Source organism: Sinohyriopsis cumingii, chromosome 11, assembly GCF_028554795.1.
Source record: "Sinohyriopsis cumingii isolate HCF-2022 chromosome 11, ASM2855479v2, whole genome shotgun sequence".
NCBI lineage: Eukaryota > Metazoa > Mollusca > Bivalvia > Unionida > Unionidae > Sinohyriopsis > Sinohyriopsis cumingii.
Genome location: NC_142971.1, coordinates 16,238,136 through 16,264,842, shown reverse-complemented (window position 1 = coordinate 16,264,842; position 26,707 = coordinate 16,238,136).

Genomic DNA, 26,707 nt, shown 5'->3' with positions numbered 1-26,707 from the left:
ATGGCAAGCCGATTTAGCCGATGTCTCTCATCTGGCCAGCTACAATCGTGGCTACAAATATTTGTTTTGTGTCATCGACGTCTTTTCCAAATTTGCCTGGGTCGTGCCCTTGACTTCCAAATCGAGCAGCGAGTTAGTGCGAGCCCTGCAACGGGTGTTGAAACAAATCGGTCGTCACCCTCTTCGATGGCAAACGGACAAAGGCACCGAATTTCTGAACCAAGCTTTCCAAAAAGAATTAAAGAAACGTGACATTCATTTTTTTACCACCGAGAATCCCGAAACCAAAGCCAGCATCGTGGAACGTTTTCAACGCACTTTGAAAGAACGCATGTGGAAATATTTTACGCATCACCACACTCTGAAGTACATCGACATCTTACCGCACCTGGTGCAAGCGTACAACCAATCTTACCATCGAAGCATCGGACGTGCCCCGCAAGAAGTGACTCCCGAGAACGAAGTGTTGGTGTTTGAGCGCCTGTTCGGTACATCCCCGACGAGGGCTGTCCCCAAGAAAAATGGAGAGTTGGCCGTAGGAGATTGGGTGCGCATTGGCAAAACCAAACGCACTTTCGACAAAGGTTACTTACCTAACTGGACGACCGAACTGTTTCGCGTCACTGGACGAGTGCATGACCGTCATCCTGCAGTCTATAAATTGGAAGACATGAACGGAGAAGTGCTCAAATGAACGTTTTATTTGCCCGAGTTACAACGTGTCACCAAAAAAGAAGACGACGTGTACGACATCGAAAGCATTCTCGAACGCAGAACCCGTAAAGTGGGCAAACGACGTGTCAAAGAAGTCAAAGTACGTTGGAAAGGATATCCACCCAGTTTTGATTCTTGGATCGACGCTTCGCAAGTCATCGACTATAAAAAGAAGTGACCATCATGCCCTTTCACACAGACGCAGCTACGTCGACCACTCCTCCTTCGTCCAGTTCTTCTGTGCAAGATTTACAAAAACAACCCTTGTGGGTGTGGTGCGGAGAACGTGTGCCTAAAACGCAAATCGTCTTTTTCTGCCAAATCTTCGTGGTGTATTGTGTCATCGGGGCAGCCATTGACAATTTGAGTTTGCAACAAGGAGACAAACAATTGTGGACAATTTTATTGAGCAGTTGCATCGGTTACCTGCTTCCCAATCCCTCCGTGAAATTCTCCTCGAACGGGAACCTTGTGTCCAGTGCCAGTGTCAGTCATCACTCCAACAACAACAACAACCACAACCAGAACCCCATTTTGGGCGGAGACACGCCTCTGACGTCCAGTAACCCCTCGGACAGCCACAGAACTCTGGAATTATGAGTCACCAAAACCAATTTTACTTAACCTTACCCAGTGACAGTTCCATGGAGGTGTTTCCCAACAACACGTTGTACTGTTACACGGCCAAATTACCTCAAGCCATCCCCTTAGATCACGAAGCCCATTGGGAAGTGGCTTTGGTAGAAATGATTCACCCAACACAAATCAAAAACATCACTGAAACTCAAAACACTTTTGACGTCGAAATTTTGGACCCAGCACTGCAGCAACAGATGACGGGCAGTCCTCAACATAAATCACATCTTCCAAAGGAGCTATTACCCCGCAGCAGTGACTCTTCTTCTCCTCTTTACGTTTATCGCTTTAAAATTAACTCAGGCCATTATTTTAGTGGTCAACATCTGGTGGAGGCCATAGCTGACAAATTCTATGCAACCTTTGACAAAGTTCTGACCAAAGTAGGTAAACGTGTCACCATCGAGTATCACAAACAGTCTCACCGTCTACTCATCAGATTTGAAAGTGAGGATAGAATTATACGTATTAAATTTTGCCCTGGATTGTATGACATTTTGGGTGGAGACCTCAATTTGGTCACGAATAAGCAGACCAAAACGATTGACATCGCAGAGATTGACAACAACATGCATTTTGCGAGGTATTTTCGTTACCCGGTAGAACTGAACCAAGGACTGAATTTGATCTTCGTGTACTCCGATGTGGTGGAGTACAACGTGGTGGGACACACCTCCGTGCCGTTACTGCGTGTCATTCCTTTCAAAGTAAATTCTGCCACGGCCACTGACGAGGAAGGTGGAAACACTTACCACGTCCACCGCGAATTTGTCCATCCTCACTATTTGCCTGTCAGCAAGTCGTATTTGGACACGGTCAACATTGCTATAAAAGGAGATTTGGGACAAAATATTTCATTCACCAAAGGAAAAGTCACGGTGAAACTCCATTTTCGAAAACGGTTCTCTCACGACTCGTAAGTCATGTATCCAGTGTACCGAGGGGTTGCTCGACAGCGAGGACATGGTTTAGGAGACATGTTAAAATCCGCCTTTCGTTCGGTGGCCCCGGTGTTGAAACCGATGGTGACACGCGGATTGCACGCTTTGAAAGATGCGGCACTGACACAAGGCAAAGAATTTCTCCAAAATGTCATCATCGACAAACAAAACCCTAAAGAAGCCTTCATGAGGGCTGGCAAAAATGTCTTGCTGCAAACAGGTAAAGACCTTTTGGGCCGACGAGACACACCTATAAATGCCCTGCACGCTACCGAGTCAGGCATTCAGCAAGGACAAGGCAGAAAGAGACGACGAAGAAAACACCCTTTCACCGGACTTCAAGCGAGAAAGGCCAAGAAAAGAAGAACCGTTCGAGACTTAGACGTTTTCGATTATTGAGAAAGAACAGAACAAAATGATGCACCGAGAGTCTTGCGCTTGTTCCAAGACGGAACTGGATCTGTTTGCCATGCCCCCTACCATGATGACCATGCAAGAATCCCAGTGGGTGGAATTTCACCCCGTCTCCTCACTGACCGATTCCGTACCCATCGAGTTTGAAATCAAAGGACAGCCCGAAGATTACATCGATCTGAATAGCAGTTACTTGTAACTGAAAGTCAAAGTTCTAGATAAGGAAAATAAAACAGTAGAAGACAGTGAGAATATAGCTCCCGTCAACAATTTCATGCATTCCTTGTTCAGCTCAGTGGACTTGTACTTGAATAACAAACTGGTCAGCAGCAGCATGGATACTTACCCTTACCGTACCTACCTGGAAAATCTCTTGACGTACGGAATAGATGCCAAGAATACTCATCTCAATGCTTGTGTGCTATGGGAACCTGACGAAGCGGGCAAGTTTGACGCAACTGACAATGACGGCTTTGAGGAAAGACGAAAGAAAATCACAAATGGAAAGAGTTTAGAACTGATGGATCGTTTGTATTTGGACATGTGGTTGCAAGAGAAATATTTGCTGAACGGTGTCAATGTTCGCCTGAGACTGAATCGTAGCAGTGCCGCTTTCCATTTGTTGGCTGATACTGCTGCTGGCAATCCTAAAAGCAAAATCGAGGAGGCCAAACTCTACGTACGACGCGTGGAAGTGTTACCTGAAGTGGGAAACGACATCAGTCAGATGTTGAGCAGAACGACCGCCAAGTATCCCATACGACGCGTGGAAGTGAAAACGTTCACCATTCCTGCTGGACAGCATTCCATGATCGAAGATCATCTGTTTCAAGGACAGTTACCCAAGCGTTTAATCCTTGGTATGGTCTCGAATTCAGCCTTCAACGGAGCCTTCGCTCAAAATCCTTTCAACTTTCAGCACTTTTATGTGAAGAAAATCGAAGTCAGTCGCGATGGCAAGACCTTGTGTACCCGACCTTTCGAACCTGTCTTTAGTGACGACGAGAATAAGATGAATTACTTGAGATCGTACTTGTCCCTGTACGAAGCCACCGGCCAGTTAGGAACCAACACCAGTCACGGCATTACGTACGAAGATTACGCAGGAGGCTATGCTTTGTGGGCTTTCGATTTCACTCCAGACCAAGGCAGCGACGAGGGACATTTCCACCCTATAAAATCTGGCCAGATTCGTGTGGAACTTCAGTTTGCAAAAGAACTGTCAACAACAGTGAACGTCATCCTGTATGCAGAATTCGATAATACCATAGAAATCAACAGTTTGAGAGAAGTCATTCTAGATTATTAAAAGCCATGGAAGACTGTTATCCCTCTTTACCTAGTGGAGAAACGTTGGAGATGGAATGTGAGGAGACCGTGGAAGGAGAAGAATCTCAAGACAAAGACGAAGAAGTTGTCATGATGAAGTCGAGATGGCCAGAACAAGAAGCCCATTTAGTCTCCTGTTTTGCCAAACACTTGGTGGAAAAAATGACGGAAATGATCAAGAAAGATTGTTATGGATGTCAAAACGCTCATCCCAGTCAAATTCAACACGATAAATGCCTGATGTTGAGTCAAGAAGAAAAATTGGACGAGTATCTGGACGAAGCTTGGAGTCTCATCTCGGACGAAGACGTGTTGCATCAGTGGTATAAAGACTTGCGTGAACATTCTTGTCCACCATTAACCACTCAAGAGATCCATCGTATCGAAGCTCTCCTGAATCAGAGTGAGGAGACGAAACGAAGAAACGGTTATTTGTCAGACATTTTCAAGCAAAAAGTCAGGATCGAATTGACGACTTATTATTATCTGTGAAGAAGAAAACAACACACAAATGGATACCTGGGAACTTTATTACCTTTTGAACCACAGTTCGTATACGGCTTCTTGGAATCCTGTTGTCTGTGCTAAAGATGAACTTCCTCATCGCAAACCTAAAGACCATCTACCTTACGTGATCAACACGGACGACAGTCATCTCCCAGGAACCCACTGGGTAGCCGTCTACTTTCCTCAAGAAGGATGTGTGGAATATTTCGATTCGTACGAATTGCCCCCTTTGGAAGACGATATCATCGACTTTATGAGAAGAAATGCTCAAACCTCCCGATTCAATAATGTGAAATTACAAGGCACAGATTCCTTGGTGTGTGGACAGTACTGTGTGTATTTTCTGCATCATCGCAGCCTGGGCTATTCCTTAGAACATTTAGTGACTCATTTTGATCCTCGTTCTTCTTCTCGAAACGATGTGAAAGTAGATCGATGGTTTTGTGACCATTATGCTTATCTTTTGTCTCAAGCTAGGAAACGTAGTGTCCATCAACGGCCTAATGACTTCCAACAGTGGAAATCACAATTTCATTCACAACGTTGTCAGCCCTGTTTAAAGTACACTGTGAATTGAGAAAAAATGTTTGTCATTTTTGAAAAAATTGTTTGATGTTATAATGTTGGATTATTGTTTAAGATGTTAGAGTTGTTGTTTAGTGTTAAGTGGTTTTTGAATAAAAAATGTTGTGTTTTGAAAAAAATGCCTTTGTCTTTTGTTTAGCTATAAGAATGTTTGATTGATGCTCTTTGATTTCTCTCTATCCCTCTCATGACACTCATTGAACGTTGCGACTCGAAAACCGTTTGGGGGATGTTTTCCTTCACGTCCGCGCTTTGACTTTAAGAACCGGGGGTTGTTTCCAGTCTAACCATCCATTGTCGACTCATCCTCCTACGAAGATGTGCTCCAATCTAGCTAAGCTCAACGAAGCCTACGTGAATTTGCATAGGGTCAGACACAGTCTGATACCGAAGCCAGAAGAGATAGAAAATGTGAGAATGCTAAAAGTTACTGAAGACCTGATAGAAGAGCTCTTCAGAGAAGAAGTGAACAGGGAGAAAGAAGAATGGACAGAGAAGTACAGACTTCAGAGACAGCAGCAACAGCAGCAACAGCAACAACAACAACAACAACAGCAGCAGCAGCAACCTGAACCTGACAGAGGCTTTGTCGATTGTCGTATCGACACCAAAGAGTTCTTCTTCTCTTTCCGAAGAAGCAGACCTATCGCCAGAAAGTCTATCCTCAGAGGACATCGCATTCTTAGAAACTCAAAAAAGATTGCCATAGCAAACAAAAAAAAACAGCCCTTTTCAGGGCTACCCCAATACTCTAGAAAAGAAATAACGATCCATTTGCCAATGTGTGTAGGTAGAGTAGTGTGAATATAAACGCTAACTCTTTTTTTTAAAAATGTGAGGGTATGTGTTTGTGTATAAGATTGTGTGTTTGTAAGTGCTCACGTAGGTTGGTATGGATAGTAGATTAAAATTATATCTTTTTTTGGCTGTTTGAGGTGTGGGGAGAGTAGATTTGGGGGTTTGATTTTATTGCTTTGCGTATGTGAATGGTCTATTGAAGTGATTAATGAAAATTTTTTAGAATAGTGATGAGCAGTATAAAAAGTGAGTGAGTGTTTCTTTTAGGTCCGCGCGTTGTTTGGTCATGATCTAGGTAAGATCAATTTTATGTTTTTTAGGGGATGTTTTCCTTCACGTCCGCGCTTTTAGTATAAATTGAAACTCGCTGGACAATCTAGCTACCCTGTCCATTCGTTGACAAAACAATGAATACCAGAATTGTGAAACTGCTAGAACTCCAGATGCACCTGGAATATGCCAGGCGCATACTAAATGAACTGGCTGCGGAGGCCATTGTAGAAGAAGCAAGAATGAAAGAGGAGGAGGAGGAAAGAAGACGAAGAAAAGAAGAGGAGGAGGAGAGAAGAAACAAAGAAGAGGAGAGAGGAAATTTCAGAATCCCAGAGAAAGAAAATTGGGATTCTGAAGCCACATATCCCGCCTCTGCACTCCCAAGAAGAAAGGTGAAAGGAGACTGGGGAAGAAGATGCGTGTGTGGCGCCAGGCCAGGAAGGTGCCATCATTAGATAGGTGCATCTGGAGTTCAAAAAAAAAAAACAACAGCCCTTTTCAGGGCTACCCAATACTCTAGAAAAGAAATAACTATCCATTTGCCAATGTGTGTAGGTAGAGTAGTGTGAATATAAACACTAACTCTTTTTTCATAGTGCGAGTGTATGTGTTTGTGTGTTTGTGTTTGTAAAAGCTCAGGTATGTTTGTGTGAATAGTAGATTATGGGTTTCTTTATTGTATCTTAGCGTATGTGGAGAGTATAGTTTGGGTTTTATTATATGAAATGAGAAAAGTAGGGGGATGTTTTCCTTCACGTCCGCGCGATGTTTGGTCATGATCTAGGTAAGATCAATTTTATGTTTTAGAGGGGATGTTTTCCATCACGTCCGCGCTTTCACTATAAGAACCCACAAGGTTTGATGTTCGAACCATTCTACGGAATAATAAAAACGAAGATGGTGGTTGCAAGTGACTTGTTCAACAATTTGGTACATATATACAACTGGATAATGGATGGTATCTATGTAGTGGAGAGACTAGAAAAAGAATGGAAGATAGCAGAGTACCTGGACTTCGCTAAATGTCTAAACATAGCAAAAGAAGTGATAGCAGGAATGATAGAAGAGGAGGAAAAGAGATTGAGAGGTATGATAAATCCCACCTATGTCAGAGTGGGAAGCCTAAAGAAGCACTTGACAATGCAAGCAAAGTCAGGTGCTTTCTTGAAAAAATGTCACATGGGACAGAGTGCTCTTATGTGGAGAGAAGTCAGGAAAGACAGGAAAGGAGAGGAGTTGATGAGAAAAGTGATGCAGGTAGAGGTAAAGAAGATTAAAGAGAGATGGTATAAAGAAAGAAAAGATCAGGAAAACAAAAAGAAACAGGCTGATTTTGAAAGGCTAAATCAGAATTGGATCAAAGTCCAGGAAAAGTTTAGAGCCTTGGGCCATCCAGACTGGATGCCAGAGGAGAAAAAGAAGAAGAAAGGAATAATGGAAAAGGTGAGGACTTGGTGGAAGAAGTTAAGGAGTTAGAAGAAGAAGAAGAAGAAGAAGAAGAAGAAACCCAAAGGCCCTTTTCAGGGCCACCCATATTTCTCGAAAAGAGAATGACTTTTCAATTGCCTACCCCTTTTTTTAATTTAAATTTAAATTTAAATTTAAATTTAAAATTTTTTTATTAAAAAAAACAAACAAAAACCCATGTTCAATTCCCCTTGAGGCTAGAGTGACCCAAGACTTTTTCCCATGTTCAATTCCCTTTGAGGCTAGAGTGACCCGAGACTTTTTCCCATGTTAAATTCCCCTTGAGCCTAGAGTGACCCACGATTTTTCTCCATGTTAAATTTCCATTGAGGCTAGAATGACCCAGGGGTCTCTGTAATGCTAATTCCCATTGAGGCTAGGGTGACCCCATTCACTACTAGCGTGTATAAATACTCCTACACTTATGTGATAGTATATTTGTAAGTTTGTGTAAAAGTTTGTATCTATTTCATCTTCCTTCTTGTTCATCCTACCCCCTCTTGGTTTGCGTATTTTGTAAGTATATTGTATGTAAAAAATACCCTACCCTTTTCGTTGGATAGAAGTAGTGTATGTTTGGACATATATCTGACCCTAAACATATTTGACCCCACACAATTTTTGTCTCCCATAATACCATCACAATGATAAACCTAGAGACAATTTTAACTAAAGATTTGCTCTTGATCCCCGTCAGAGGTGGGATGATATGTGATCTCCCACTCCGCATGGTGTTTTGGTTATCATTATATAACAGTACAATTAAATATGAAATGAATGGAATAACATAGATCTGAACGCAGGTAGAATAAAACAACACAAGTCCCCCGTATGTAAAATATAATAATTTGATATTCACATAAACAAAATGAAATTGAAAATGACATTTGAATGATTCACTTTCTCTTAGAAGTATAGTTACAGAGTTTATTCGAAATTCAATTAGCCGTTATGTTACACCGATAAAACAAATTTCATTATATAATCGAGTGATTGATCAAACTCAAATTGACGGTATTTCAGCATCAGCTGATAGCGGCTGCTCTTTTCCAAGTCACTGCTGGTGAAAGGTCAGCGGTGCTCTGTCTGTCTGTCTGTCTATCTATCTATCTCTCTCTCTCTTTCTCTCTCACACACACACACACACACACATGTGCTGCCTAATGTAAACCTATGAGTTAATATTAATTCCCGTACAACTCCAAATCGCCACAGACAGATAAAATGTCTTGACTCATACTTTGAACTGAGGTCATGATAACACCAACTTGTTTGACTGGAATTTTTTTATGAAACCCAGCGTGTGGATATATCTGATGTGTACGTTGGATAATGCCACTTCAATAAATAGCCCCTCCCCCCGAAAAAAAAAAGAAGTATTAATTATAGATTGAACGAAGCGTAGCATGTATGTATACCTTGATATTATCTGCGTCAAGTTCAGCTGGTTTCTATCCATGGTAATAGGATCAGTTTATAAGACCATGACATAGAATTTTAAACTATACTTACGGTTAATTTGTAAAGATGTAAACTAAGATATATTAGAAAATATATGGTATCTATACGTTTATCGAGAATAGTTCAAATACTCTTCATCTGCAAGAATAAAATGACAAGAAATGGTCCTATCCTGGAGTCCTGGATTTTCTATTCAGCCTGTAGAACGTCAGTCCCTTGAGGGAATCTTGTTTCTATTCAGCCTGTAGAACGTCAGTCCCTTGAGGGAATCTTGTTTAGTGTACTTCTGCCTTAAGGGTTGATTGCAATCTGCTGCTTCAAGCACTGCCAGGCACATAATTTTGAATTGAATGGCTTAACTTAGCAATTATTTGTGGCAGATAATATCGATACTAAATCCTTGAACAGCTGCTTGGAGAAAAGATGAGGGGAATAAACTCTATTTAAATGTTACAGTAGTTATATGTTTCTCCATCAATGATGAAATAGATATAGATAAACTTGTTTAATACAAAGTCAAGGGCTAAAAATGGTTAACTAAAATAGCTTTCGCTGGCAAGCTTTTCCAGCAGACGACATCCATAACGATAGAATCAAGCAATAACTTAACTCTGACAGTATAATTATCTATAGTAATCTTATAAATTAATGAATAAATTAATGAATGGATGAGAAAATACTATTCACATTGCTTATCGCTTTGTTAAATCAAAACTACCAGTTTAAAAGCGAATGTGTTCGACAGCACACGTTCGACGACATAAGAAACTTAACATATTTTCAGTGGCATAACACGAACCAACCTGCAAACAACGTTGACCAATAAATGCCGTTATGTAATATGATGTCAGACTAGGTTTTATAACGTAGACCCAGATATGCGGTTACCAAATGTGTTCACAGATGTGTATTCTGTCATTTCAAGTTTACGCCATAGACCCTGATGAGCTGGCGCATTGGAGGACTCACGGTACTAATTCAGCTGCCATAGTAAACCTGTGGGGGAAAAACATAATATTAAAACTTGAATCACTTCAGGTTTCCGAATGATCGTGATCAAACTATATTTATCAGTATAGATATATCCTTAATGCAACCTTCTCTGTAGAGAAAATCGTGTGAGCAGCGGATCTACATGTGTAAGAAAAAGGTGTTTGCAATTCCACACCTAAGAATTAGGTTCTAATTTCAGAAATGAATTTTTCAAAATCAGGGTTGTATACATGAATAAAACATTGTCTATATTTGTTTTCAGTTACAACTTTGATAAACTCTCCAAAGATTAATTTCATTTAAATTTAACTTTCGTTATGAACCAATCCTAGCCAGCCAAACTCATACATACCTTATGTCACCCATTTCTAGACTGGTTCGCATTCTGCCATATAATTAGTATCGTGAGTCCGATATCCACAACTGATTTACTTAACAGGCCTATTTATGGTAGTCTAATGGATTAGTAAATAGTGTGCATACTTCTGCTTGTCAAAGATGACATTAGTGAATATTAAATTACACTGCAAGTTCATGCATATCAACAATAACAATGGTGTATTTCATGCAACATGTAAGTATTTGAAAGATTCAATATGAGTATGCGCTCTTTTACTGGCAATATCTTGTATCCACAACATCAAATTCTTTTAAGATAATTGCTCTCGGGACAATTTCTTTGTCTTGATGAAATTCTGATTGAGCACAAGGGTAAGAAATAAATATGTCTGCTTTAACGGTTCTATAATCTCCATATTTTGCTATGGTTTAATTTTAAATTAAAAATCCCAAATTCACGAAGATGATGGATAGATTTTTCACATCTTCATCTGTCAGTATAGTAATTAAATACCATGCGCTAGCTTCCCTGAAGAAATTTCAACAATGTAATGATTATTTATCAATTTCAATACCATATACAGTATAAAAGCTTTTATGAGATAAAAAAATAGGTCACGTCCAAACACTTGTATTGATCACTATCTCCCTTTATAAAAGACTATCATGTAATAGACATATGACATATTAAGTAATAGGCAAATGACATATCATGCAATAGGCAAATGACATATCATGCAATAGGCAAATGACACATCGTGTAATAGGCAAATTCCATATCATACAATAGGCAAATGACATATCATGTAATAATCAAATGGCATACCATCTAATAGGCAAATGGTATACCATGTAATAGGCAAATGACATACCATGTAATAGGAAAATGACACATCATGTAATAGGCAAATAACATACCATGTACTAGGCAAGTGTCATATCATACAATAGGCAAATGACACATCATGTAATAGTCATGTGACATACCAAGTAATAGGCAAGGAACATTTCATATAATAGTGTTACAAGCCAGGGGTCTTTCTTTGACCGAGCAGTGTCAAAGCCTGGCGCTATTCCCGTGTAATAGGCAAATGACATATCAATCAATAGGCAAATGACATACCATGTAATAGGCAAATGACACATCATGCAATAGGCAAATAACATACCATGTAATAGGCAAATGACACATCGTGTAATAGGCAAATGCCATATCAGGCAATAAGCAAATGACATATCATGTAATAGGAAATTGACACATCATACAATATGCAAATGACATACGATGTAATAGGCAAATGACATATCATATAATAGGCAAATAACACTTCAACATGTAATAGGCAAGTGTGATAGCAGGTAATAGGCAAATGACATATCATACAATACCAAGTAATATGCAAGAAACATTTCATATAATAGTGTTACAAGCCAGGGTTCTTTCCTTGACCGAGCGGTGTCAAACCCTGGCGCTATTCCCGCTAGAAGTCATAAGTTTACCCCAAATTTCGAATGACTTCCATACAACTTCAGTTGTAAATTAGAAAATCCGACGTGTCCGTTATATACATACATTTTACAATAATCAATGCAAGATCACAGATCTCAAAACCTGCCAAATATATATCAACCGCACAGCTACATGGTTTCTCTTTGTTAGGTTTCCGTACCGCCAGTAGTTCACGCCGTAGAAACTATACAACTAACCCTTAACACAAGGAACTATTTTAACTATGCCACCTTAGGCCAGTCAATTCAAGGTTTTCAGGCACATTGCGCCAGTACAACTGCACCACATTTGCCATCATGGCGACATAAACGGTATCTGCCAAGTCCCTAATTTATTGGTTCCAGAGTGTGATTTACCGATTTCCTACCGTAAATACTGCCACTGCAGCCACTCTACCGATGTACACCACTAGATTTTAGTCCATGGAAACTCATTCGGTTTGGACCCTGAATTCATTACTAGTGAACCATGGCATCATGGAAACTCACTAACACTTTACTCCGTGGCGTTTGCTTCTAGTAATTGGCTAATTATTTCTTCCAAAGGAATATTTCCATTGCACCGAATTCCAATAATCAGACAAGTAATCACAACAATCTGAGAATTCCTTAAAAAGGGGGCGCTATAACCAAAGGCACATACTCCAAATTTATTATAATAGGCAAATGACATGTCATGTAATAGGCAAGTGGCATATCATGTAATAGGCAAATGACATATTATGTAATAGGCAAATGACATATCATGCAATAGGCAAATTCCATATCATACAATACCCAAAGGACATATCATATAATAAGCAAATGACATATAATGCAAAAGGCAAATTCCATATCATACAATATGCAAATCGCTTACCATGCAATAGTCAAATAGCAAACCATGTAATAGACAAATGACATATCATGTAATAGGCAAATGACACATCATACAATAGGCAAATGACATACCATATAATAGTCAAGTGACATATCAGAACATTATTAATGTTACTCATGTTCGACGAAATCCACAAAACTATATTCACTGTTTCCATATTTACGAGTTCCATAAACGTAGCCAGCACGATGAAATCCATCAGCAACAGTCCAATAATACCGATATGAAAATATGATGCTTCTTGATTTCCATGTTGAAATGTTCTTCATTTTATTGTAACAAAGGTCAACCTTTGTCTCTCAACAATTTTTTGTTGAATAGTTAAAAGCTGAATTCAAAAATATGCCGACGTACAACGTACTGACGTATAAAAGATATACCAACGTACAACGCAATGAATATTTATCAAGTCAATATAGATGGTCGTTCATTTAATTTATTACTATCGAAAATTTAGTAAACTGAATATTAAATATTCACCAATGTATATGTAAACGCACATCAATAAATTTATGAATGCTGTTTCCAAACGTAACAATAGAGGAACGAAGACACCAATTTTTAATTGTATTCTACGTGGTATGGAAAAATTGAAATTTCTGATCAGCTGATCTATGTTTATATTTGATCTTGGTATTCAATTCCACAGTGTGTATATATATATATATATATATATATATATATATATATATATATATATATATATATATATATATATATATATATATATATAGAGAGAGAGAGAGAGAGAGACAGACAGACAGACAGACAGACAGACAGACTGACAGACAGACAGAGATAGATATTCATCCTAAAATTAAAAAACAACTGCATTAGCAATTTAAAGAACAGTTGACAATGTTGAGACTGTTTGCATCAAATTACCAAGAGCAGACTGTTTCAGATCAATGAATCATACATACTACATGTTATTTTGGAATTGTTTGTATAAACGTATAGAGAACATAATGTTCAGAGTATGGAAATCAATATATCAAAAGACAAATTAAATCTTCTGTTATGAACACTGTAATCAAAAATAAAATAAGACAAATGATGGTACTCATAAGCTTTTAATGACCCCTATTCTCGTATCAAACGAAATCCCCGTGAGTAGTCACAACCGGCATTATTCATGGGACAGCAGTAGTGCAGATACGTACCATAGCGCCGCACGATTTCAAATAAACGAAGACTTTTTGCTACACTTTTATTTGACTTGTTAAACTCTGATACTGACTTTGCCAGGTACTCTGGCCTCTTATGAGACTCCGCACACGAGGCCAGGCACGCACTGTTCAATGGCCGATACCGGATAAATGCGTTCGCAATAAAGAACTAGCATTAAATCATATATTTCAACTGTATTACCTACATTAGTCACAACTAATTCAATTAAAGAAGTACTCAGTGGTTGTTTAAAGAGTCACTATGCAGTATGGTCATTTTCAGCCATTATGTGCGATTTGGAGTGGTATAAAGTGAGAGATTGCGAAATAGTGTGTGTGTGTGTGTGTGTGTGTGTGTGTGGTGACATGCTTTTTAAATGAAAGTTTGATCGATTGTGTTTTACCGTTATTTTGTATTAAATTTCAACATTTTCTGGTAAGCTGATTTTCACGTCATTGAGCATACTTGTACTTTAAAGTGCATTCATGGAACAGATACCGGAAATGGGAGGGTGTAACTAGATTGGCATACAGAAAATAGTTGTTTATGTACTGTGTTATTTCAGTTAACACGTTTATATTGTGACTTATTTGGAAGCATTTGATAAATCTGCACTGCGGGGAGCATATATTTATTTATGTTTCAGAAAGTTGTAACTGTATTGGTACATTTTGCATATTGGTGGTTTGTCTGCTGCATATAATATTTTCCGCCTTCAAAATTGCACAAAACGGTTCATATTGCTTTGCATCAAGCAATATATATATATATATATATATATATATATATATATATATATATATATATATATATATATATATATATATATATATATATATATATCCTAAAGTAAAATTATCATCATTAATGCATGGCTAAATTAAAGAAAATAAGTTGTGTTATAACAAAATCTCTTAAGATCCTTAATGATTCATATCGACCAGTAAATCTAGCATAAACCATACATGAGGTTTGTTTTTCACGTTAACGCTGCTCAGTTAATAACTACAATAAAACGAATCAGAAACTTAAGATGTAGCTCTATTCCCTGAGTATGTATTTCGTACAATACTAATTTTATTACTTGACCATTCCAGATTACCAGCCAATCAACTCTCGTTAAAATAAATCATCTCTGACAAAGTACAGCCATACGATTTCGCAATCTCTCTCCACAGCAACCACGCAACTCACATATACTGGCTGAAATGGCAGTACTGTATAGTAACACTTCAAACTAATACCGATTACATTTTTAATTGTCACAGTTGTGACTAACAAAACGACAACAACAACACGACGGATGCGACACCGCTAAAAACATGTGATTTAATGCCAACTCACATATGTGTTACTTTCGCCATCTTGATGTTCTTCACCAGTATCGTTAATTCAACTTGTGCGTGTCTGATCTCGTGTGCGGATCATCATAGGAAGCCAGGTTTCCAAGCTAATATTTACTGGGGTAGTCTGAAAACGATAGAGGACTCTGATACCTTATGGGTTACAACATCTATCAGGAAACACTGACATTTTGTTGGGGTTTTATATTTTGAATTTAGTTATTGATTTGTCAAAAATGATTACAAACACTAATATTCTCACTATTATGAGACCAGTTGTAAAGGACAAAACTTCAGCATCCCGCCAGATGGCTTGTTCTTCTATACCCTGAAGCAAATTGACCTTTGAAGTCTTAATTGAATCTTTCTGTGCTTATATCATAATATGACATGCATGTAAGGTTTACATTAGATACTGTGCATGCATAGTCATATAGTTAATTAGTTTCTCTTTTGGTATTTAATATAAATTGAAGTCATTCATTAATACAAAAGGTTAAACAGCTTTGAACGGCACCACAATAATCAAATATTTATTTTTATTGTGAGCAATTGTAGTAGGAAGGAATAAATGTGGTTTGTTTTATTGCATGATGTGATATGTATATAGGTAATAGAAATATATTCATACATTTGTATTTATTTTGTTACCCCTAACAACATAAACCCCATCCACCCCTTCAACTCTGCATACATAGAGGCGGTGATATAAACTAATCCTCATTTTTCTCAATCCGTCCATCTTGTTCATTTGCCTATTAGATGCTATGTCACATGCCTATTACATAGTATGTCACATGCCTATTTCATAGTATGTCACATGCCTATTACATAGTATGTCACATGCCTATTAGATGCTATGTCATTTGCCTGTTATATGCTATGTCACATGCCTATTACATAGTATGTCATTTGTCTACCGCATGATGTGGCATTTGCCTATTACGTGATGTGTCATTTGCTATGGAAATCTGGTAAATATTATGTGAGACACGTTCTGGCAAGCGCAGCTATTATTGCACTGTCTGGATTGTAACGAATCTTGGTAAATGGTGTAACCATACCTGAAGATGCGCATGTTGAGGAGAAAACTTTGCTCCCGCCTGCCCCTTTGCAATATATGGGAGTTATCATGTGAAATTGCTCCTTGGCCTCCTACCACCTTTATCCGGCCAAAGATGCTGACATCATTAGATAATTTCCTTCCTCTCATTTTTATAAGAGTTGTAGAGATATTTCCCCTTTCAAGGAATGCATGCAGAATAAAACAGAATATGCTGAACGCAACTAGTCTCACAGATTCAATGGATCGTCATGAAACTTGATCAATGTTATGATAACCAGCTGAAGATGAACAGTGTTCGTGATTTTGGGGCATTTAGACCATATATGGCGGCCAGTATGTTTGGTGGAAGTAGAGCCTGGAAAGACCCAGAGAAGAACCGCAGGAACCTACTGGCAAGCATTCTCACAAGACTCGAATCCACACGGACAGAGATGAAATGTGAATGATCTGTAAAGGCGAGATTCGTAGCGGACTTCTTGGCTACCCAGGGTCCCAGTTCAAGATGAGCATTTGGACAAATCACTGTGCTAATGTCATTTTTATTATTAGAGATTTTGCTTTTATTTTTGTTTAGTCTGATGTAGTGTATGAAACAATCTTGTGAACACAACTAATATGACAGTTGTCAATGGATCACCATAAAATCTGACACATTAATATGGTCTTGTTTGAAGATATGCATATCAACATGTTCTCGAAATTTATGTCAGAGTTATTGCCCTTTATGACATGCAGCTGAATGCTTTGTACTAATGGCTCTTGTTAGCGCAACATGTCTTGCATTTAGTATGGTGAAAAGTGGTACATCTTAGTGTGATCATTTGAAGACGCACATCGTGATATATCCTGGTGTTCACGTTATTTTTTGTAAGAGTTATTGCCCTTTTTGTTTTACAACTGGACGAAGTATATGACGGGGTCTTATAAATGCGGCTACTCTTGTAGTTTGTACTGGAATGCGTCGAACTTAGTGCATCATCATTAGAAGATGTGCACGTTGATGAATCCTTTTTATTAACATTGTTTTCGAGAAGAATGATAATTGACTCGTCTCCATCATTTATGAAAAGGGAGGGGGGTATTTTAGATGATTCTTGTGAAACATTTTATATATTATGGTTGTCAGGAAAATATGTGCATGCTGACAAATACTTATATTCAGAATATTTTCAGAAGAGTTATAATATTTATTTTAGTTTTTTGGAGGGAGTTGGTGGTTTGGGCTCTTTTGTTCGTTTATTATTTTGTTTTGGTTGGGGCCGGGTACTGTTTTTTGTTCGGCCATCATAAAGCAGATAGTATCATATTATGATATCTGTTCGTATGTCCAGCTGTCTATTACTAATTTTGTCTCGGCATATTAACTCAGATAATCCCCACCTACAGTTACCAGACTTTGTGGATGGCCTTCATCAAGGAAAAGAGGGGGGGCCTATTGATTTCAAGGTCAACAGGTGATATGTCACGGTTACTATGACTGAAAAAGTAACATGTTTTCCCCACAATAACTCATGTTATCCACCATCTACAAATACCGATCTGTATCGATAGCTTTCACTTAGCGTAAGCAAAAGTTCTGTTTATTGTGAGGTCAAACGGTCAAGGTCATTGTGGCTTATAGAATAAACATTGTTTTTACACAATATGTATATAGCTTTTAACCATCTACAGTGAACATACTTTGTGAATGCTTTCACTTGGGGTAAGGAAGAAACTTACACATTTCGGCTTCAAAAGGCCACTGTCAAAGTCCCTTTGACTGAGAAAAGAAAAACTATTTGCACACAACATTAGTTCTACATCACATATCTGAATAAAATTTACATTTGGAGTAAGGAAAATGCCTATCGATTTTGGGTCCAAAGGCAACGATCAAGTTCACCTTGACTTAAGAAAGACAAAAGTTTGTTTTTGCATAGATTTAGTTCTAGACTATGTACCTTGTCCATTGTTTGCGGTGAGTTTGCATAGAAGAGGTGTACTGATTTTGTGTGGAAGAGGTCTATTGATTTTTTGTGGAAGAGGTCTATTGATTTTGCATGCAAGAGGGCTATTGATTTTGGGATTCAAAAGGACAAAGATTAAGGATAATGTGGCCAGAAAGAAATATGGGTTTGCAAATTAACTTTTGCTATGGAAAAAGTTCCCTGATGAAACTTAGTGGACGACTTGCCCTTAGCATAATAAAGAAAAGTATAAATTCTGAGGCATTACGGTCAGAAGTCAGGGCCAATGCGTGTAATAAGAAAATAATTGTTTCGGCAAATTTAGATTAGTTCCAGACCGCACAGCAGATGATCAAACTGAGGAAACATGTGCTTGTTTCAGTAAGTGATTAAGTCTGTGATATACTTTAAGGTGGCACTCTACAGTTTCGTACTTTGCATACGGATAAATGTGTAAAGAAAAAGATTTACCCAGGTTTTCAACACTGGTCATCCTGGTTATTTAAGAAGAACCTATATATCTTAAGTATTCTGAAAAAGAAAATACATTTAATTACCTTTGTTTTGGTGAACAATTCAATGGTGTAATTTTGGTTATAAAGTATGCAGCTTCGCCTTACTTGAAATGTGTACCCATCAATTATAAATTGTTAGCTCCTCTTGGTCATTTTTACTTCATGAACTTTGTCACATTGTGGTAGAAAATTTGTTAAGAATTTCCTGCTCACGTTTATGAATGTCTTCTGATAGGATTCGTAATTCAAAGTACTTTGGGTACTGTCAATCCGTGTTATATAATATTACGACTTTAGATCGATTCTGAAACAAAGAAACTACCTGTCCGTGAATTCGCCATTGCGTTACGGACAAACTTGCGGTAAATTCCTTTGAAGAACCTTGCCGCACGGCGAGAAACTCCGTGTAACGTTGTTCCCTATGGAATTATTGATATTATCATATAAGGACGTACAATTTAAATTTTTTAAATTGATGGATATTAGCTCCGAGCCCCCAGTCAGCGATGCTGACGGATAGGTGGATAATATACACACACAAAAATGCGAGGAATAACAATTTAATAACAGATCTAAATATTTAAACAACACAAGTAAATTTCCACAATTTCTCCACTCAGTCGACCTATTTAATCTACCAATTTCATCATGATGTGCAACGTGAGTGTTTCCACCTGTCCCTTCTACTTAACTCATCTGTACTATTTCCTTTTCCTTGACGGGTACTCCAGTACCCTTTCCATCCCTCGACTACGTCCTTCACCCTTCCACTTCCTCCACTTCTGTTCTACGGTCTGCCTTCAACTTCTGCCTCCGTTATTCTATCTGGTCCCGTGACCTCTATAACTAACTTCTCCATACTTCGTCTCCTTTACATAAATAATCAACTTCCGTGACATGAGTACATATTTTTAATTCTCGATATAGTAACTACCAACATCACAACAATCAGACGCATTCCTTCCTTACAAATCGTAAGAGATACACACAAAGTTCAAACCCAAATACGAATATGCAGATACTTCACGATATGTTCATAAGGGCAGCATGCCTAACTCTGTATAGTTCACAACTATGCATTCAAATTCAAAATTAAAACAAGTAGAAGTTCTAACATATCTCATTATAAATGCAATAATTCAATACGATGCACACAACAGCAACATGCACAATTAATTCCGATCACATGCTAACGATCTACGTAATTCAATCTTGTATAATACTAATTTCTCTACAGAAAGTTACGATAGGTAAATAACTCAAATACGTAGATGAGATTAACTCTAAAAAAGGTCATTTCTACATACCAACATAATTATAGTAATCAATTTCCACAGACTACATATAAACTTACAACTCTCAGTAATGTTCAACAGATTCGGGCAAATAATTTTTATCTTTAAGAAGCTTTTCAAGTTTGAATTCCTGCTCTCCTTTTTACGAATGACGTGCATTAGTAGTACGCCTATTAGAATTCACACCCTAACTTACTAGACCTATGCGTTGGTCAAAATACTGAAGTGATCGTAAAATGACCGGTAGAATAAATGATTGCTTCGGAAAGGTGCCTCGCCCATATTTCCCTAACTCAGCCCTGATTTGATACTGGGGTCTTTTTGAACTGTAGCCTGCCTTGTTTCCCACGCGCATGTAAAATGTATTTCTTCCGCGGCTAGGCCGAGGCTTGGGTGTGAATAAACAATCTCTTCCGGTTTTACCAGTTACTTCGTCTCTTTGAAGATAGCCGCCCCTTTGTTCCCTCCAGTATCGATTATAGCTACAATCTTGCGCACAAAGGTCAGTCGCCAATGTCGTGGTGACATTCTCCACCCCAGGTAACTTGTGAATATGAGGGCTGTATTCACATCGTGACGCTTTGTTTGTTTGCAATTAGCAATGATGTCACCTGTCGGCTTAGGCTTTGAGGCCGGAAAGCCGACTTTGTAACTAACACCTCAGTGATATTACCCCAGATTGTTTTCAAAGAGACCACCGGTATAAAATCAGAACTAATTTTGGTCGTGTTTCTCACGCAGCCAGATAGTATTCTGTTTAATCCATTGTGAATGGATCAGTGTACATCTGGACATTGGCGAGGGCAGATCGTATGGAGTTGGAGACACTAGACTGCGCTCCGAGTGCCGAAGTTGCTCGCTGTTTAAAAGGGTGGGAATCGGAGTTCTAGGAACTTCGAACGAGATTGGAACAAAGGCCTCCAAGGAATCTTTCCGAATCGGAGCGGACGCCACCCGAAGAACAGAGAGAAGACGTGGAGAACACGTAGAGATGTACAATGGTGCCGTCAGATCAGGATTTACAACGTAGATGCCAGATATTATATTACTTGATTTACAACGTAAACCCAGATATGCCGTTATCTAATGTACTGACAGAGCAGTCTTCGCAACGTAGACCCATATTTGCTATTCCGTAATGTGCTGGCAGATAACGATTTATACTGTTATTTCAAGCTTACGCCACAGACCCTTATCAGCTTGTTCATTAGAAAGTACGCACCATTTGCAGCAAGGAACCTGTTTTCGCACGAGGCTTACTCCATCTCAGACTGGTCACTTTAATTGCTCGAGCATCTGTATCTTCTTTAACTCTACCCTGGCCCCTTCTCTCTCTCTCTCTCTCTCTCTCTCTCTCTCTCTCTCTCTCTCTCTCTTCCCAGACTAAATCCATCTACCGATCCCTCTCATTATATCTTTTCACTGTCTTAGGGTTGAAATATATCGATTCACAAGAGAATCAGAAGAAAAATGTTGTGTGATACTAGTAATGTAATGTTCGAGGTAAGCATCTATAATATCAACAGAATTTGATAATAATGTTCATAATTTGTACGAATAAGCATGTCGAGACTTCTTACAGCTGTTAAAGATACAAAAAAGTTCTTCAGTTGTGACTTAAACTATTCCTTGTATCAGTATGATATTTGTCTAACCCGCCTTTGCGGAAGCTCGGCACATTTATAAATTTTTCGTTCGTATGTGTCTGTCTGTACGTACCACCCACAATCTAGATTTAGCCAGAATATTCACGTTATACTTTTTTTTTCTTTTCCATTACAATTTCGACCACCCTCCTCGGATTTGGGATTCAATGTTATCATTATGCACCTATCTTTATCCTGTATCATTCTGCTTCATTCATCATCCCTTGGGGTGAGGATTTATTTAATGATAGCAAGTTAATCTGGAGATTAACTTTGATGTTAGAGTTCTTTCACTTTGCTTAGAAACGTGGGCATTTTTCCAAGTCCAGCTGCCCTTTTAATCACACTCGATATGCGTCTTGATGTGTACAAGACCAGTTTTTCAAGTATCCTATTCCTGAATTAGAAGGAGAGCCGACTTGACAATATTCTACAGAACCTGTGTTTTCATTTAATAAAGTGGTAATACCCTTGAAATGAAAACATTCGTTTTGTTATTTATATTTAACTTGTCTTATGTGTTGGTTTTCTAATTGATTATACGTTATATACATTTGTATTTAGTATCTAACCTTGTCACAAATCAAGTTCACTGTGTACCTGCAATGACATTTATTTTGTAAACAACATCAATCAGTGTGGATTAAATATTCAGATTATTATTAATGTAAACATTTTCTTCTGAATTCGAGTTAAAACATACAATCTTGATTCTGACCTCAAAATCTTCTAGAATGGAAAATTCCATTAAGTGACAGAGGTATTTTCGGAAAATGGCTATTGCGAACAAGGTCAACTAAAGGGCTGTATAATTTTGCTTATCTATTAGTTATTCTTGCCTTAAAATCGCGAAGCAGAACCAGTCTTATATCTGTTTTCAGTTTTTCATTTAGCTGGATTTATTTGTTCAAATTAATATTCACTGGAATTAGAAAGTGCTCAGTAAATTGGAATGGATCATTTGGAATTATAGTGAACTCAGATAAGAACATTGTTGGATTAGATTATTGTGATACATCAAAAGACCCACCGCACATAATCACAATCCACTTCACTGGCACGCAGCACGTTGGAGACAACAGGCACATCAACATATTCAGTATTGAAAAAAACTTATTTGGAACACCGCTGGAATTCAATTGGAACTTTATTAGTTTTGGACTTGTGATATAACGTTTAGGGCTACTTGGAATATATTTCACACTGCTGTAAATTCTTTTTTTAATTTTACTTGTATTCTAGGGAAACAAATTATTTCTTGAATTGTACAAAACGTGTTGGTCTTCGCTTTTTCTGTTACTTAATTTAAGACTATAGATCGTAACAGTTTACAAAAAGTGCAAATAACGCGGTCTCGTTGTTTTGGCTTTGCTAACACTCTTGCTTAGCATCGCCTTCTCCCATTACCTACAGCCAAATAATATTGAACTATTTGGTTTAACAGCCGCCAACCTTCATTCTGCGCAGGAAATTGTATATTAATCTCATCAAACTTGTAAGATTTTACCTTCTCGTTGGTGTAAATAAGGAATCCTACATGAATGTTCATTTCAAGTGAAATGTGTGTATGTGTGTGTGTGTGTGTGAGAGAGAGAGAGAGAGAGATTTGGATTTTTTACGTAGCTTTAAAAAAAAATTCAGTCATATCGCTACGATTTCTGCAGTGTGGCAGTTTATAGTGATGTCTAGCACTGAGACATCATGCCGTAGACATGTAACATCATTTCCTGACACTAGTTCGACCGGTCCTAACATTAGTCTCTTAATGAAGAGCGCTAGGCGAGGCATCTATTAGTACCATTTTTATAAGTCTTTTGGGTATGACTTGAACGGGATTCGAATTTGCGAACTCCGGCATCCGAGGCTGACGTCTTGACCAAATGAAATTTGGAATGAGTCGGAAATTTTTTATCACTGCGAACCTAGGTAAGCAAGAGATTTAAATTATTGGACGAGTTTCTTCCATTTTGTTTTAAATGAACACACAAGTAAGACTTTATTATCGCATTAGGAAAAATGCATATTTTATTTGACCAAACTGCAGCATAGAAATGGCTTTGAAATACATTCGGATTCGTCGGTGGTTGCGTCTTTCATTTGCATGATAATATACCATCACGTGAATTTTCAGATTTGTAACGTGTAATGACAGTTCATGAAGTTCCACGTGAACGTCATGAGCTGCCATTACACGTTACAAATCTGAAAATTATCACATGGGTATGTTAATATAAATAACAGGGTGGTCACCTGATAAATATAAATAAAGCTCACTTCCAAAATTTTAGCCAAATCAATGAATCATTTTGGAGTTATTAAAGCTCAAAGCTGCTATTCATTCCTTATATTTTAGTGTACTTTGACTGGCCTTAGTAGCTGTTGCTCTGATTTTATTTACGTGTAGAGCACTCCCTCACGATAACACTGTCCGTAGGGGCAGAGTTTTAGAGCACTCCCTCACGATAATACTGTCCGTGGGGGCCGAGTTTTTCGCTTTATAGTGATGCCACCTTTTAATGAAGTAACCGATTTATATAATTTTACTACAACATTATGAATCTCGATATATTACCATACCCGTCTTATACCAGGAACTGTGTTATAGCGAAGGTCCGTATGCCAGGATCTGTGTTATAATAAAGGGCATCATTGTGTGGAAGTGTCTTATTATGCAATACAGTACAATCATTCACACCAAGCAACAATTGATTGCCCTGACATTTGTCAAAGGTAAAGAGATACGAAAGTGCTAATTAAGATGAAATGACGTCATGGAAGTATTGAGGGGTTATCCGACTAAGTTATATAATTTGTATTAATTAAAGTGTTATAGGTAAGAAGTTACTTAAGTTTACATAATTTTACATAACGTGGATGAACGTTTGCGAAAGGGCCACCAGCAACTGAACCAATATATATGAATTATTTAGTAAAATCTGATCTAATCATAAATTAAGACTTGTAGACATCATGAAGACTTGTAGACATCATGAAGACTTGTAGACAACATGAAGACTTGTAGATACCATGAAGACTTGTATACATCATGAAGACTTGTAGACATCATGAAAACGTGTAGACATCATGAAGCCTTGTAGACACCATGAAGACTTGTAGACATCATGAAGACTTGTAGACAACATGAAGACTTGTAGATACCATGAAGACTTGTATACATCATGAAGACTTGTAGACATCATGAAAACGTGTAGACATCATGAAGCCTTGTAGACACCATGAAGACTTGTAGACATCATGAAGACTTGTAGACATCATGAAGACGATGGATAGATGTCAGTATGGAGCAATTAACTACAGGTTTAGTATAGTTTCATTTGTCAATATACAGCAATTAGATGTAGTCCAGTTTCTTTTGTCAATATACACCAATTATATACAGATGAATCCATTTTCATTGGTCAGTATACACCAATTATTACCGCGTGCTAAATTCCCTGAAGAAATCTGAACTATGTAATTATTGTATATTATTTTCCATACCCTATACAGAACCATTTTCCATGATCATCTGCAAACATTAGACCATATACAAATATTTATATTGGTCAGACTTTCTGTTTTAATGAAAGACTATCCTATAATAGGCAAATGGCCATTACAAAATGCATTACTGGCGGCCATTACAAAATGCAATACTGGCGGTCCATTGCAAGATGCATTACTGGCGGGCCATTGCAAGATGCATTACTGGCGGCCATTACAAAATGCATTACTGGCGGGCCATTGCAAGATGCATTACTGGTAACCAAAGTATGCTTATAATCCCCTAAATTTCATCTGAAAGTATAGCAACTCTAGATTTCAATAGTGTAATTTCATCCGTCTCATTATCAATAAGGGACGTTATTTTCTCGATACAATTTTTCGGTGACTAGCTAAAAACTGCATTTAAAGATATACGACGCACCTGTCAGCTGTTCGAACGTATAACGTTCTAAATTATTTGCAATAAAATAAAAATAAAATCTTCCAATTTTATACTTTTGTCGGCCTGCTGACAGCTTTGCGACGTTAACAATAAATGGCATTTGTGCTGATGATATCAGCTGTTATTTGCATATACAGTTCTTTGTTTCATTTGATGTTGTAGAACATTTTGTGAACTGCTTAATAAATATCGACAAATTTATTTGTATATGAAGATGTATATCAATAAATTTATGAATGCTTTGGGATGTAACCATACAGACACTATGGCACCAACTTTTAAATGTATTCGATATGGTTAGGAAGAAGGGAATTTCTATGCAAACAATGTTTTTTAATATCTAGTGATGGTGTTCATCTCCTGCATGTATACCGATCAATTATGACTATGTTTTGGAATCTATTCTAGAGGCCAAGATTTCTGAAATAGGCACATTACTCATGATAGTACTTCAATAATTGCAACAGGAACAAAACGTGATTGAACAACAGTATTTGATCAAATTTATTTTATTCCATTGTAAAGTAGAATCATCCGTATATGTAGCGTTAACAAAGACTCAATTAAATTCAGAAATATCTATTCAAAGGCACTTGCTCCGACTCTGTTGCCTTAAACTAAGTGACAGAAAGAAGCAAAACAGCAAGTTTAGTAAAATCAACAAATAATATAATGCTCTAATTTATCAACTTAAAATTTAAGGGGACCTTACAGTATTGTGAATTAAATCCCAAATAAGTTCTGTTACAAGTCAAAACGTAAAGAATGTTCACAATGAATTCCAGTCTTGTTGTGCTGATATACCATTAGCCTGAATGACCTGATGTGCCAACAGTCATGATGTTTCACACTGATATAATCCAGAAGGTCCTTGAATAAATTTACAACAATCCCAAAGTAATATTTTAGTCCAAAATGTCAATGAGCGCTT